This window comes from Panulirus ornatus, chromosome 66 (assembly GCF_036320965.1).
Source record: "Panulirus ornatus isolate Po-2019 chromosome 66, ASM3632096v1, whole genome shotgun sequence".
Taxonomy (NCBI): domain Eukaryota; kingdom Metazoa; phylum Arthropoda; class Malacostraca; order Decapoda; family Palinuridae; genus Panulirus; species Panulirus ornatus.
In genome coordinates this window covers 5447257-5461911 of record NC_092289.1, presented here as the reverse complement: position 1 = coordinate 5461911, position 14655 = coordinate 5447257, and the positions used below count along the sequence as shown (strand labels likewise).

The 14655-nt window shown below is 43.4% G+C and overlaps 1 protein-coding gene across 10 annotated transcripts in view; it reads right to left on the bottom strand.

Annotated features, from left to right (window-relative positions):
* LOC139746781 (uncharacterized) overlaps positions 1 to 14655 on the bottom strand; it is a 155402-nt gene that overhangs the window by 103252 nt on the left and 37495 nt on the right. The window contains exon 1 of one of the 10 annotated variants that reach the window (XM_071658321.1): positions 11754 to 11888. The exons of the other annotated variants lie outside the window; for them this stretch is intronic. The gene's annotated coding sequence lies outside the window, so the exon portion shown is untranslated. Of the gene's footprint in view, positions 1 to 11753; positions 11889 to 14655 lie in introns of those variants that run through there. 10 annotated transcript variants of the gene reach the window in all.

Here is a 14655-nt window from a genome sequence, read left to right as displayed (position 1 = left end):
ACCTGACCAACATGCTTAAATCCTATATAGAGATTTTAGTGCCAATGTTCTTGCATGGCTCAACACTCACACCCAAGATCCCCAAGGTGAACTACTCATAAATTAACTGCACCCTTTCAACATACTCAACCAACATAACCTGGCAACAAGCTCCCACACCACCAACTCCAGCAGCTAACCTTGCCAAATTTCTACACACAACACAGCACACAATGACCACCTGGAGCACACTGTATTAACTCTCCTCTTACCCCAAACCCATTCTGATAATTCCAGATCCAACCCATTCAACCAACACACACACACAAAAAAAGTAATACATAGAGCCCAAACTCCAAAACATCACTACAGATGATTTCCCATCCTTACATCATGCCATCTCGCACTACATCATCACCAACCAAGCCAGCAAAAAACACATAGAGTATCACAAGGCCATACTGTGGAAATAGATATACCTCAAATTCCTCCTACGAAGATGAAGACCTCATAAAACAAAGAAATCAGCTCGGACAAAACCATTCACCACTGACATAACTGGGAGAACAAATCCAAACTCTAAACAGCACCATCACTGACTTAATCACTGAAAGGCAAACTGGCATTCTGTCTTCAACATAATGAACCACAAAACCCACGGCAACCAACTCTGGCACACAGTAAAGATCCACACCTTCTGCACCAACCCCACTGCAACACAAGAAGCACTGCTGACCCAGTCTTGTGAATTCACTTTCCCAAAGAATGCAAAAGCATACTCATGAGTCACCATTAAAAAATCAGCCACAAACATCCCTAAACAGAAAAATCAGTACTAAATCCATCCAGAAACAACTGCCCACCCACCTTTTACTCCCGCTGACAACAGGTCCTGACAGCATATTCTTTCACATAAAACACTTTAGCCAAGTTGCAATCCAAGCAATTCAACCACTCCTGGCTACACAGCAAAATCCCTATCACCTAGGCCTTGCAAAACTACCATCAATCCTTAATCCCACCAAACCACCAACTCCTCCTCTGACCACTCCTACACCATTTTTGTGTCCAGTAACCAAACTTTCTGAAAAATTGATTGACAACAGAATCAAGCGAAATATGACTGTCTAATCGCTCCACTACCCCACTGCACATAGACCTCACATAACATATCCTACATGGCTTCATCCAATCACAGTCCCCTTCCCGCACATTACTGGTGGCAACAGACATCATTAACAGGGCATTTGACAATGTCCCCCAACATCTCGCACAACCATACTTGACATCAGCTTCACACTGACAAAAAGTGTTTTGCCAACTTCAGGACTGGCTGCCAAGGCAATCACACAACTACTTCACTTCTATAACCCCTAATCTCTTCAGTGGAGCTCACAAGAGTTCTTTCTTTCTCCAACCCTCTTAAGTCTCTTTTTTCATGACTTCCCAGTATACCACACACTGAAGGTTCCCTCATATTCAGACAACCTTACTATTATATTACAATTCCCTGACACCACAGAAGCAACATCAAATGCATCCCTGCGTCTCATAACTGGAAGAGTGGCTACCTCAGAACAAAATGAATGTATCACAGAAATATTACTTTTTTTTCTAACCCAGACAAACACAAATCCAACTTACACCCTCCTATCATCTTGAGATGAGGTCCTAGGGGTTATATAATAATAATAATAATATATTTATTTATTTTGCTTTGTCACTGTCTCCCGCGTTTGCGAGGGAGCACAAGGAAACAGACGAAAGAAATGGCCCAACCCACCCCCATACACATGTTATACATACACGTCCACACACGCAAATATACATACCTTTACATCTCAATGTACATATATATATACACACACAGACACATACATATATACCCATGCACACAATTCACACTGTCTGCCTTTATTCATTCCCATCGCCACCTCGCCACACATGGAATACCATCCCCCTCCCCCTCATGTGTGCGAGGTAGCGCTAGGAAAAGACAACAAAGGCCTCATTTGTTCACACTCAGTCTCTAGCTGTCATGCACTAATGCCCGAAACCACAGCTCCCTTTCCACATCCAGGCCCCACACAGCTTTCCATGGTTTACCCCAGACGCTTCACATGCCCTGATTCAATCCACTGACAGCACGTCAACCCCGGTATACCACATCGATCCAGTTCACTCTATTCCTTGCCCACCTTTCACCCTCCTGCATGTTCAGGCCCCGATCACTCAAAATCTTTTTCACTCCATCTTTCCACCTCCAATTTGGTCTCCCACTTCTCCTCGTTCCCTCCACCTCCGACACATATATCCTCTTGGTCAATCTTTCCTCACTCATTCTCTCCATGTGCCCAAACCATTTCAAAACACCCTCTTCTGCTCTCTCAACCACGCTCTTTTTATTTCCACACATCTTTCTTACCCTTATATGACTTACTCGATCAAACCACCTCACACCACACATTGTCCTCAAACATCTCATTTCCAGCACATCCACCCTCCTGCGCACAACTCTATCCATAGCCCACGCCTCGCAACCATACAACATTGTTGGAACCACTATTCCTTCAAACATACCCATTTTTGCTTTCCGAGATAATGTTCTCGACTTCCACACATTTTTCAAGGCTCCCAGGATTTTCGCCCCCTCCCCCACCCTATGGTTCACTTCCGCTTCCATGGTTCCATCCGCTGCCAGATCCACTCCCAGATATCTAAAACACTTTACTTCCTCCAGTTTTTCTCCATTCAAACTTACCTTCCAATTGACTTGACCCTCAACCCTACTGTACCTAATAACCTTGCTCTTATTCACATTTACTCTTAACTTTCTTCTTTCACACACTTTACCAATCTCAGTCACCAGATAGATAGATGGACCCCACTTAGAAGAAGCCACACACGGGCAAGAGGATAAGCTTACCAAAGACAAAAACCATATAATGACAAGAAAAGGACAGGCAATTATTCCTGATTCTTCCCTGTCAATAGGAACTTTCAGCTGCAACTGCCCCTTTTGTCCCAGAAGGGTCCATGTTCCCCTACTCCCATAGGAAGTGCAGTCTTGAGCTGTTCCTAGTTGCTGTGCCAGACCATGGGTCAAACCCAATCAGCATTTCACAGTCACATGATTTTTTGCCAATGGGGGATGATGTTTGAGCCAACATTTTTCCCATTTTCAATATAAGCTGGTGACATTAGCACCAACCCAGGACCATCAGAGTACAATTACCCATAATATCACCAAAAAGCACTTTTTCATATGCCTCTAGTGGTCACCTTCATTACATATCTCTGTACTCCATAAAAGACTACCTAGAACTATGTACCTGCAATAGCCACTCTTACACAAACACCCAATGCACCCTCTAAAGCCCTCATGCTCTTAACATTAGCACTTCACAAGCAATAACATAAAATGGACAACCCCTCTACACTAAATATTGCACAGTTCAACACCAGTGGCATCACAAATAAACTCACAAAAGTTTGGTTTTCTTAAAGAACATAACATCTGCTTAGCCCTCATCCACGAAACCAAACTTGCAGCCAGATCCTTCCTGCCTCCTTTCTTTGATTACATAACCCTATGGCATGACATTCAACATGGAAGAGGACTCATGACGTTTACACATGACAACATCCCATTCACAACTCCAAGCACAACACAGATCACAAACAGTGAAAACATTTTCACTCTTGAAATACACTAAATAAAAATAAAGCACACAGCAATAACTACACATAATAATACCTAAATAGCTCCCCTTTCCACCAACCCTCCTAGATACTCTCGCTGACTGCAGAACCTGACCAACATGCTTAAATCCTATATAGAGATTTTAGTGCCAATGTTCTTGCATGGCTCAACACTCACACCCAAGATCCCCAAGGTGAACTACTCATAAATTAACTGCACCCTTTCAACATACTCAACCAACATAACCTGGCAACAAGCTCCCACACCACCAACTCCAGCAGCTAACCTTGCCAAATTTCTACACACAACACAGCACACAATGACCACCTGGAGCACACTGTATTAACTCTCCTCTTACCCCAAACCCATTCTGATAATTCCAGATCCAACCCATTCAACCAACACACACACACAAAAAAAGTAATACATAGAGCCCAAACTCCAAAACATCACTACAGATGATTTCCCATCCTTACATCATGCCATCTCGCACTACATCATCACCAACCAAGCCAGCAAAAAACACATAGAGTATCACAAGGCCATACTGTGGAAATAGATATACCTCAAATTCCTCCTACGAAGATGAAGACCTCATAAAACAAAGAAATCAGCTCGGACAAAACCATTCACCACTGACATAACTGGGAGAACAAATCCAAACTCTAAACAGCACCATCACTGACTTAATCACTGAAAGGCAAACTGGCATTCTGTCTTCAACATAATGAACCACAAAACCCACGGCAACCAACTCTGGCACACAGTAAAGATCCACACCTTCTGCACCAACCCCACTGCAACACAAGAAGCACTGCTGACCCAGTCTTGTGAATTCACTTTCCCAAAGAATGCAAAAGCATACTCATGAGTCACCATTAAAAAATCAGCCACAAACATCCCTAAACAGAAAAATCAGTACTAAATCCATCCAGAAACAACTGCCCACCCACCTTTTACTCCCGCTGACAACAGGTCCTGACAGCATATTCTTTCACATAAAACACTTTAGCCAAGTTGCAATCCAAGCAATTCAACCACTCCTGGCTACACAGCAAAATCCCTATCACCTAGGCCTTGCAAAACTACCATCAATCCTTAATCCCACCAAACCACCAACTCCTCCTCTGACCACTCCTACACCATTTTTGTGTCCAGTAACCAAACTTTCTGAAAAATTGATTGACAACAGAATCAAGCGAAATATGACTGTCTAATCGCTCCACTACCCCACTGCACATAGACCTCACATAACATATCCTACATGGCTTCATCCAATCACAGTCCCCTTCCCGCACATTACTGGTGGCAACAGACATCATTAACAGGGCATTTGACAATGTCCCCCAACATCTCGCACAACCATACTTGACATCAGCTTCACACTGACAAAAAGTGTTTTGCCAACTTCAGGACTGGCTGCCAAGGCAATCACACAACTACTTCACTTCTATAACCCCTAATCTCTTCAGTGGAGCTCACAAGAGTTCTTTCTTTCTCCAACCCTCTTAAGTCTCTTTTTTCATGACTTCCCAGTATACCACACACTGAAGGTTCCCTCATATTCAGACAACCTTACTATTATATTACAATTCCCTGACACCACAGAAGCAACATCAAATGCATCCCTGCGTCTCATAACTGGAAGAGTGGCTACCTCAGAACAAAATGAATGTATCACAGAAATATTACTTTTTTTTCTAACCCAGACAAACACAAATCCAACTTACACCCTCCTATCATCTTGAGATGAGGTCCTAGGGTTATATAATAATAATAATAATATATTTATTTATTTTGCTTTGTCACTGTCTCCCGCGTTTGCGAGGGAGCACAAGGAAACAGACGAAAGAAATGGCCCAACCCACCCCCATACACATGTATATACATACACGTCCACACACGCAAATATACATACCTATACATCTCAATGTACATATATATATACACACACAGACACATACATATATACCCATGCACACAATTCACACTGTCTGCCTTTATTCATTCCCATCGCCACCTCGCCACACATGGAATACCATCCCCCTCCCCCTCATGTGTGCGAGGTAGCGCTAGGAAAAGACAACAAAGGCCCCATTTGTTCACACTCAGTCTCTAGCTGTCATGCAATAATGCCCGAAACCACAGCTCCCTTTCCACATCCAGGCCCCACACAACTTTCCATAGTTTACCCCAGACGCTTCACATGCCCTGATTCAATCCACTGACAGCACGTCAACCCCGGTATACCACATCGATCCAATTCACTCTATTCCTTGCCCACCTTTCACCCTCCTGCATGTTCAGGCCCCGATCACTCAAAATCTTTTTCACTCCATCTTTCCACCTCCAATTTGGTCTCCCACTTCTCCTCGTTCCCTCCACCTCCAACACATATATCCTCTTGGTCAATCTTTCCTCACTCATTCTCTCCATGTGCCCAAACCATTTCAAAGCACCCTCTTCTGCTCTCTCAACCACGCTCTTTTTATTTCCACACATCTCTCTTGCCCATACATTACTTACTCGATCAAACCACCTCACACCACACATTGTCCTCAAACATCTCATTTCCAGCACATCCACCCTCCTGCGCACAACTCTATCTATAGCCCATGCCTCGCAACCATACAACATTGTTGGAACCACTATTCCTTCAAACATACCCATTTTTGCTTTCCGAGATAATGTTCTCGACTTGCACACATTCTTCAAGGCTCCCAGGATTTTCGCCCCCTCCCCCACCCTATGATTCACTTCCGCTTCCATGGTTCCATCCGCTGCCAGATCCACTCCCAGATATCTAAAACACTTTACTTCCTCCAGTTTTTCTCCATTCAAACTTACCTCCCAATTGACTTGACCCTCAACCCTACTGTACCTAATAACCTTGCTCTTATTCACATTTACTCTTAACTTTCTTCTTTCACACACTTTACCAAACTCAGTCACCAGCTTCTGCAGTGTCTCACATGAATCAGCCACCAGCGCTATATCATCAGCGAACAACAACTGACTCACTTCCCAAGCTCTCTCATCCACAACAGACTTCATACTTGCCCCTCTTTCCAAAACTCTTGCATTCACCTCCCTAACAACCCCATCCATAAACAAATTAAACAACCATGGAGACATCACACACCCCTGCCGCAAACCTACATTCACTGAGAACCAATCACTTTCCTCTCTTCCTACACGTATACATGCCTTACATCCTCGATAAAAACTTTTCACTGCTTCTAACAACTTGCCTCCCACACCATATATTCTTAATACCTTCCACAGAGCATCTCTATCAACTTTATCATATGCCTTCTCCAGATCCATAAATGCTACATACAAATCCATTTGCTTTTCTAGGTATTTCTCACATACATTCTTCAAAGCAAACACCTGATCCACACATCCTCTACCACTTCTGAAACCACACTGCTCTTCCCCAATCTGATGCTCTGTACATGCCTTCACCCTCTCAATCAATACCCTCCCGTATAATTTACCAGGAATACTCAACAAACTTATACCTCTGTAATTTGAGCACTCACTCTTATCCCCTTTGCCTTTGTACAATGGCACTATGCACGCATTCCGCCAATCCTCAGGCACCTCACCATGAGTCATACATACATTAAATAACCTTACCAACCAGTCAACAATACAGTCACCCCCTTTTTTTAATAAATTCCACTGCAATACCATCCAAACCTGCTGCCTTGCCAGCTTTCATCTTCCGCAAAGCTTTTACTACCTCTTCTCTGTTTACCAAATCATTTTCCCTAACCCTCTCACTTTGCACACCACCTCGACCAAAACACCCTATATCTGCCACTCTATCATCAAACCTTCAAAATACTCACTCCATCTCCTTCTCACATCACCACTACTTGTTATCACCTCCCCATTTGCGCCCTTCACTGAAGTTCCCATTTGCTCCCTTGTCTTACGCACTTTATTTACCTCCTTCCAGAACATCTTTTTACTCTCCCTAAAATTTAATGATACTCTCTCACCCCAACTCTCATTTGCCCTCTTTTTCACCTCTTGCACCTTTCTCTTGACCTCCTGTCTCTTTCTTTTATACATCTCCCACTCAATTGCATTTTTTCCCTGCAAAAATCGTCCAAATGCCTTTCTCTTCTCTTTCACTAATAATCTTACTTCTTCATCCCACCACTCACTACCCTTTCTAATCAACCCACCTCCCACTCTTCTCATGCCACAAGCATCTTTTGCGCAATCCATCACTGATTCCCTAAATAATGATAATAATAATAATAATAATAATAATAATAATAATTAATGATAATAAATAGTCTGATGAGGCAGATTTTTTCCGTGAAACATGTAGTGAATTGTAATTTTTTTTTTTTCAAAGGAAGGAACAGAGAAGGGGGCCGGGTGAGGATGTTTCCTCAGAGGCCCAGTCCTCTGTTCCTAATGCTACCTCGCTGACGCAGGAAATGGCGAATAGTATGAAAGAAAAGATATATATATATATATATATATATATATATATATATATATATATATATATATATATATATATATATATTATCCCAGTATAAGCGTGGTATACATTTATCAATTGATCCAGAGGGAAAGAGGAACAGTTTGGTTTGCTGTGGGCAGACTTGCAGCAACCCGGATTCGAAATTGGGCAAGGCCCGTGCGTGATTCATGGTCAAGAACACTTAACTACTACATCATGGAAGCGACTGTTACTATGAACCTCTGTGTCCCCTTCATGACCCTTGCAATGTGATAATCTGTTCCTATGCACAGGCAAAGTCGATTAAGGTGGGTCCCACACACTGACATGGGGTCGGTTGTTACTGTAATGCTGTAGTTTCTCCATCCCAACTCCCAATTCATTAATAAGAAACGCAAATATTTCGCCTAGAATAATTCATTTTGTCACAGGCTATATCACTTGATATTTACCTCCTCCCATGCAGTGGCTTGATATCAAGGGAGGACAGACACCAGCCAACCAATCAAAACAGAGTTATCAGCAGCCAGTCGTTATTACGATAAAGAACACAAGGCAACACCTCACGAAATAAAGCTAGTGAAACAAGCCAGTAATAATAACACAATAATGACATGGCCCACAAAATTCAGACGGGAGTGAGGGGGGCTGAACATTTCCTGGGGGGGATGGATGGTCCCTCCTCCAGTGACCCCCCCTACCCCTTCACTCAACCCGTCCATGATGCCATGAGACGTGCTATTGGGGTTGAGAGATGGAAGCAAGCAGGCAGGCAAGCTCCTGCTGGAGGGTGTTGATGGTGTGGACATAACAGTATATTTGTCCTATGAAGCATGACGGGAGACATTTCTTGAATAAAAGCATCGCTGAAAAGTAATTGTAGGATGCGATAGGATTGGTGCGCTCTCGCACTTCTCAGTAGCAACGGTACAAGCTGTGTCATGAAGCAAATGCAAAAAAAAATACGAATTTAAAAGAAAAATGATACAAATGAATACAAATATGCAAACATACGCGCACTTGCAGAGCTATACATCTTTCAACACAGCTTCAGTATGATGAACCACGCAACATTTTCGCGTAATATAACAAATTACTGACTGAATTCTACCATCAAGATCCCTGAGGTGACTAGCTAGCCACCTAGAATAAGTCTTCCAATACACAACATTTATCCCTGGGTTTTAAAGCTAGCTGTTGGGACACGGAAGGAGGCGATGAGGGTGGAACAGGAAAGAGGTGCAGTGTGTTGGAGGTGTGGGGCAGGAGGCCCGGCCACGGCACAGGGTGGGTTACTAGGGCCAAGGGTTGTGGGGAGGAGGAGGAGGGGTGGAGCAGACCTGCCCGACCTTGAGCCACCAGGTTTTTGTCTTGGGCGCAACGATCTCATTCATGGCCCCTGGCACTCCCCACCCAGCCAGCCTGGCTAAGTGGAGCACAGCCGGAGAAACACATATGTAACATACAAACATGCGACACCACAAACAAACCAGTAATAATACATATACGGTAAACTTAGGACACGATTCTACATGTCTCCTAAGGTGGATGATAGGTTACACTGTCAGTGCTAGGCAAAGGTGGACCAGGCACGGCGTATATAACCCCAAGCTGGCAGAGTCCGGTAACACCTGTATACGTATATACAGTTGTTGCCAAAGTCCGCCTGCCACAGCAGAGGTTACACCGCACGTGAGAAGTCGACTCATTTGGTGTACGTCCCGTCTTTACGTGCAGCCTTACGGTGACCATCTTGTGTAACCATGGAGGAAAAGGATTACACTCTCGTCAATACCTTTTGACTTTAAAGATGACCATCATTTCCCTGCTTCTGAATGCAACATAAGCTTTAAGATGGAGCTCCGTAAAAGGGGCCTTAGGGTTGTGTAATACACACACACACACACATATATATATATATATATATATATATATATATATATATATATATATATATATATATATATATATATATATAATGGCAGTAGGTAAAAAAAAAGTATAGTTTACTCAAGGAACTTCTCCCTCCAAAGGAATCCATCATTGCTCTGCTTCGGATCGTAGTTGCATAAGCCTCATGAAAGGGGCTTAGTGTTATTATTATTTATTATTATTATTATTATTATCATTATTACCGGTTACAACAAGTACATGAGATCCCCCTTCGGTGAAGCTGTACCGTCAATGCTAGGAAAGGATTTTTCAATTTCGAAAATTTATTCTTACGATAAAAAGGATTCGATCCTCTTATACGGTGAGGTGCCTGTACTGAGGACCTCGCTCTCAAGTATCCGTCAATTCCCTGCTCCTGCGTGGCGTGCAGCCCTATTAAATGTCCTGCGGTTTATATATATATATATATATATATATATATATATATATATATATATATATATATATAAATTATACCATTATAGATATTGCAGATTTGTTAAACCCGCTATCAGCTGGCTACAAGGCTACTGGCTTGCTAAATATACAAAGACCTTGCAGGTAGATAAGCAGGTATGCCGTACGCCCTCGCCACTAACCCACCTCGCTCTGGTTACACCACCCTGCTGCCTTGCCAACTGCTCCAGGTTGAGACATAGTATTACGCCTCGTATGTATATTTCACCATAGACACACACTCATAGTAATACATAAAGGAATGTGGTCGGCCCGAGATAAGCGCGAGCACTTTGTGTTATTATGATAAGCTTGGCATCACTGCTGCCGTAAATTGTCTGGGCTTGGCACACTGCCATCATAAGCTATTACCAAATAACTGTTGAAGTTGTATCGTTACTGGTAACAAACAGGTTTATTTCTCAACAAAATATGTGGTTACGAGTATGTCTTGCATCTGATACCATGAGCTCTTATTAAGCATCCTATTTGATAAATATAAAACGACTTATTTAGACTTGTGTACATATCTTCCGCCCGTGTGTAATGGCTACGGCAGCTGCCAGGCATCACACATGTCACGAGCCCTATGGCCTGCCCCCGCCCCCCTTTTGCCCTGCTGGCCTCGACAGCTGCCAGGAGTCACACATGTCACCATCCCTACGTCACAGGCCGCTGCTGGGGGATGGCAGAGAGAGAGAGAGAGAGAGAGAGAGAGAGAGAGAGAGAGAGAGAGAGAGAGAGAGAGAGAGAGAGAGAAACATGCCTGCCAAGAGTCGCTACTTAACATAAGCAGTCTTCAGCATCTGCCCCCAAAGTACTGCGTTGTGGTCGCATGCATGTTACTACCCATCGTGCCTCTCACAAGGCAGTACTACCCTATCGATTTAACGCTCACACTCTGGATGGGATTTAGGTGCTCGAGTGAAGTGCACGTGAGCGTTAAGAGCGGCGTTAGAACATAATACGGTACAAAACACTAGGAGGCAACTCGTCACTGCGCCAGATGGTTGCCGCTGTTGGCTGATGTACGATAACACGCCAACCAGGTGGTGGCGGCACAGCTGCGCCGCCGCCACGCACCCCACCTCGCCCAGTATTTGCACCATCGCAGTTGTATTCGCTTGGGAGATCTGGCCGCCGGCAGATACGGTCCGCTGGATCACTAATGAAAAAAACAAAGGAGTTACTTACCAGAAACAACTGGTGCGCTGGGAGGAAAGTATATGGATATCTCTCTGTGGAGGCCAAGCGAAGTGCATGTGGCCGCAGGGCACGTATAGCACATCTGTCGCCACTCCCCACCCGCAGCGTACTGGCATCGGGCCCCTACTGCTACTTCCACACTTCTCTAACATCGTCCATGCTGTCTCCTGCTCCACGCTCCAGCCACGACATGAGACTCCAAAACGTCTATGTATTTTTAATCTCAAGGAACAACTTCAATTGGAAATAATGAGAGGCAAAGTTGGCTCTTGCGCTGAACACTGCTGTACCCCAGCAAGAACAACTGACAAAAGAACAAAGGCGCGCCTCTCCTCCCACCGTACTCCAGGATCATCGCCACTCCAGACGCTAACCACGATGGCCTGAGCCTCACACGCCAACTGCGGACAGCGGTGGCTGCCGGCAACAGATGTTCTCCTGGGCCAAGCAGCTGCCACCGTTATGTGGCAAGATTGAAAATTATTCATAGCGTCATGCGGCGTCTCCTACAGACCAGCCCACTACTCCCTTACCAGAGACGCGATGATGGTAATGCCTCTTAGCGGAGGTGTGAAGAATAGATCACTCAAGTCCTCTGAATATCTTTTATCTCATTCCTCCATCTTTAATATTTTCGAAATAAAAAAGTTAATTCTTTTTTTTTCTTATTTAAAGAAAAAAAAAATACCAGGAATAAGAGGGCTTGCCTGCCCCAATTTAAACACATAAGTCATTCATGTGTACACACCAGCCTGGGGGGGGGGGGGGCAAAAACACCCGTGGGGCCCGCCTTCCACCTCGGAGTTTTGCCCCGTCTTACATCATACCCCAGTCTTGACCTGTCATCACTTGCCCAGTCATTATACACCATGGCTTGCCCCGTCACTAACAATGATGATTACCCCCTAACAATGATGATTACCCCAGGACAAAGACTAATGCTTGTCATATCACCACCAGTACTGATGGCGAGGTGCTTGCCCTTCAAACAACACTTAAATGTTTGCCCCCGTCAAGTTACAGTGATGCTTGCCCTCCCACTGACGAACGCCTGCCCCATCACTAACACTGATGCTTGCCCCGTTACTAACATCACTGCCCTCCCTGTCACTAACAACAAAGCTTGCCCCAAAATTAACACTGGTGCTTGCCCCAAAATTAACACTGGTGCTTGCCCCATCGTTAACACGAATGCTTGCCCCGTCACTTATACTAATACTTAACCCGTTGTTAACAGTAATGCTTGCCCCGTTACTAACACTTAACTCCGTTACTGACACTTGCTTGCCTTGTTACTAACAATACTTGCCCCATAATTAGCTGATTACTGCCCCGTCACTGACAGTACTGTGTCAGCATTGAATAACATGATGCAAAACATAATTACCATCTAATTCCATTAACACAAAAACAAATTGGCGTATTTCAACTGCCTATGAGGCATACAAAGGATATTAAGCATATTAACGTCTGCTAATCAATTAATTAATTGCATTAAAACACCAACTTAATCAAGGAGATTAATTATACGTCAAAGTGACTAGGATGAAAGCGAAAACTAATGGAACAGAAAACGAGTTTTTTGTTTTTGTTTTTTTCATAAGCTGTAGTACAAAATAATATTTTTCATATATACAAACATTGATGCACGGTATATGACGTATAACGTAACAATAAATTAACAAATTGGATCTCTGTGCGGGCCAAGCCACCCCACCCAACCCCACCTCACACATACACCCGTAAATTATTTCAATTTTAATGTATGTTTTTCGTGGCTGTTGTAGTTTATTTGGTAAATGATATGTGCTGTCGGGGTTTTAGCACTAATAAAGCAGCAATTGTCAAATATGCAAAGCCACCGTCTATAAATTTTCTGATTTTGTGACTTTTTAATACCATTTTTTTTTTTTTACATCCTTAACTTTCAAAATTAATGCCTGTTAAAATGCTATACTTTCTCATTCTCAGTGATTTTTCAACAGAAATGAGACATAACTCATTTACTATGTTTCCAAGCCGTCAATTATCAATACTAACAGAACATTCATCAAATTTGTACGAATATATCTAATTCTAATATCCTAAAACATTTGAATTTCAAAATTAATTCCAACCTTAATCGTACCATTTCAAATATCATTTCCACTGCTAAATCAGTCAGCAACATTTCAACAGACAGCATTGAACATGAATCATTTTGAAAAATAGCAATAGCTTTTAATACTTTTTATAAAATCATCAATTGTTTACTTTTTCATCAAGGAGATGTTACATGTTAATTGTTCATGAAATGACATGAAAAATATATTTGCAAGTGGAGTCGCAGCTATGACCTTTCTCATCAAAGTCACAATTAGTATTTCACTCTAACTTATTGGTCATGATGTCTATATATTTTTTTTCTGAAAGAGGAAACGAAAGGTTATTTGTGTTTACCCTTCCACTCTCGACGACCGCTGGGTCGGGTCTGGTTAACAGCTGGGTCGGGTCTGGTTAACAGCTGCGTCGGGTCTGGTTAACAACTGTGTTGGGTCTGGTTAACAGCTGCGTCAGGTCTGGTTTATAGCGGCGTCAGGTCTGGTTAACAGCTGCGTCAGGTCTGGTTAACAGCTGTGTCGGGTCTGGTTAACAGCTGCGTCAGGTCTGGTTAACAGCTGTGTCGGGTCTGGTTAACAGCAGCGTCGGGTCTGGTTAACAACTGTGTTGGGTCTGGTTAACAGCTGCGTCGGGTTTGGTTAACAGCTGCGTCGGGTCTGGTTAACAGCTGTGTCGGGTCTGGTTAACAGCAGCGTCGGGTCTGGTTAACAGCAGCGTCGGGTCTGGTTAACAGCAGCGTCGGGTCTGGTTAACAGCTGTGTCGGGTCTGGTTAACAGCAGCGTCGGGTCT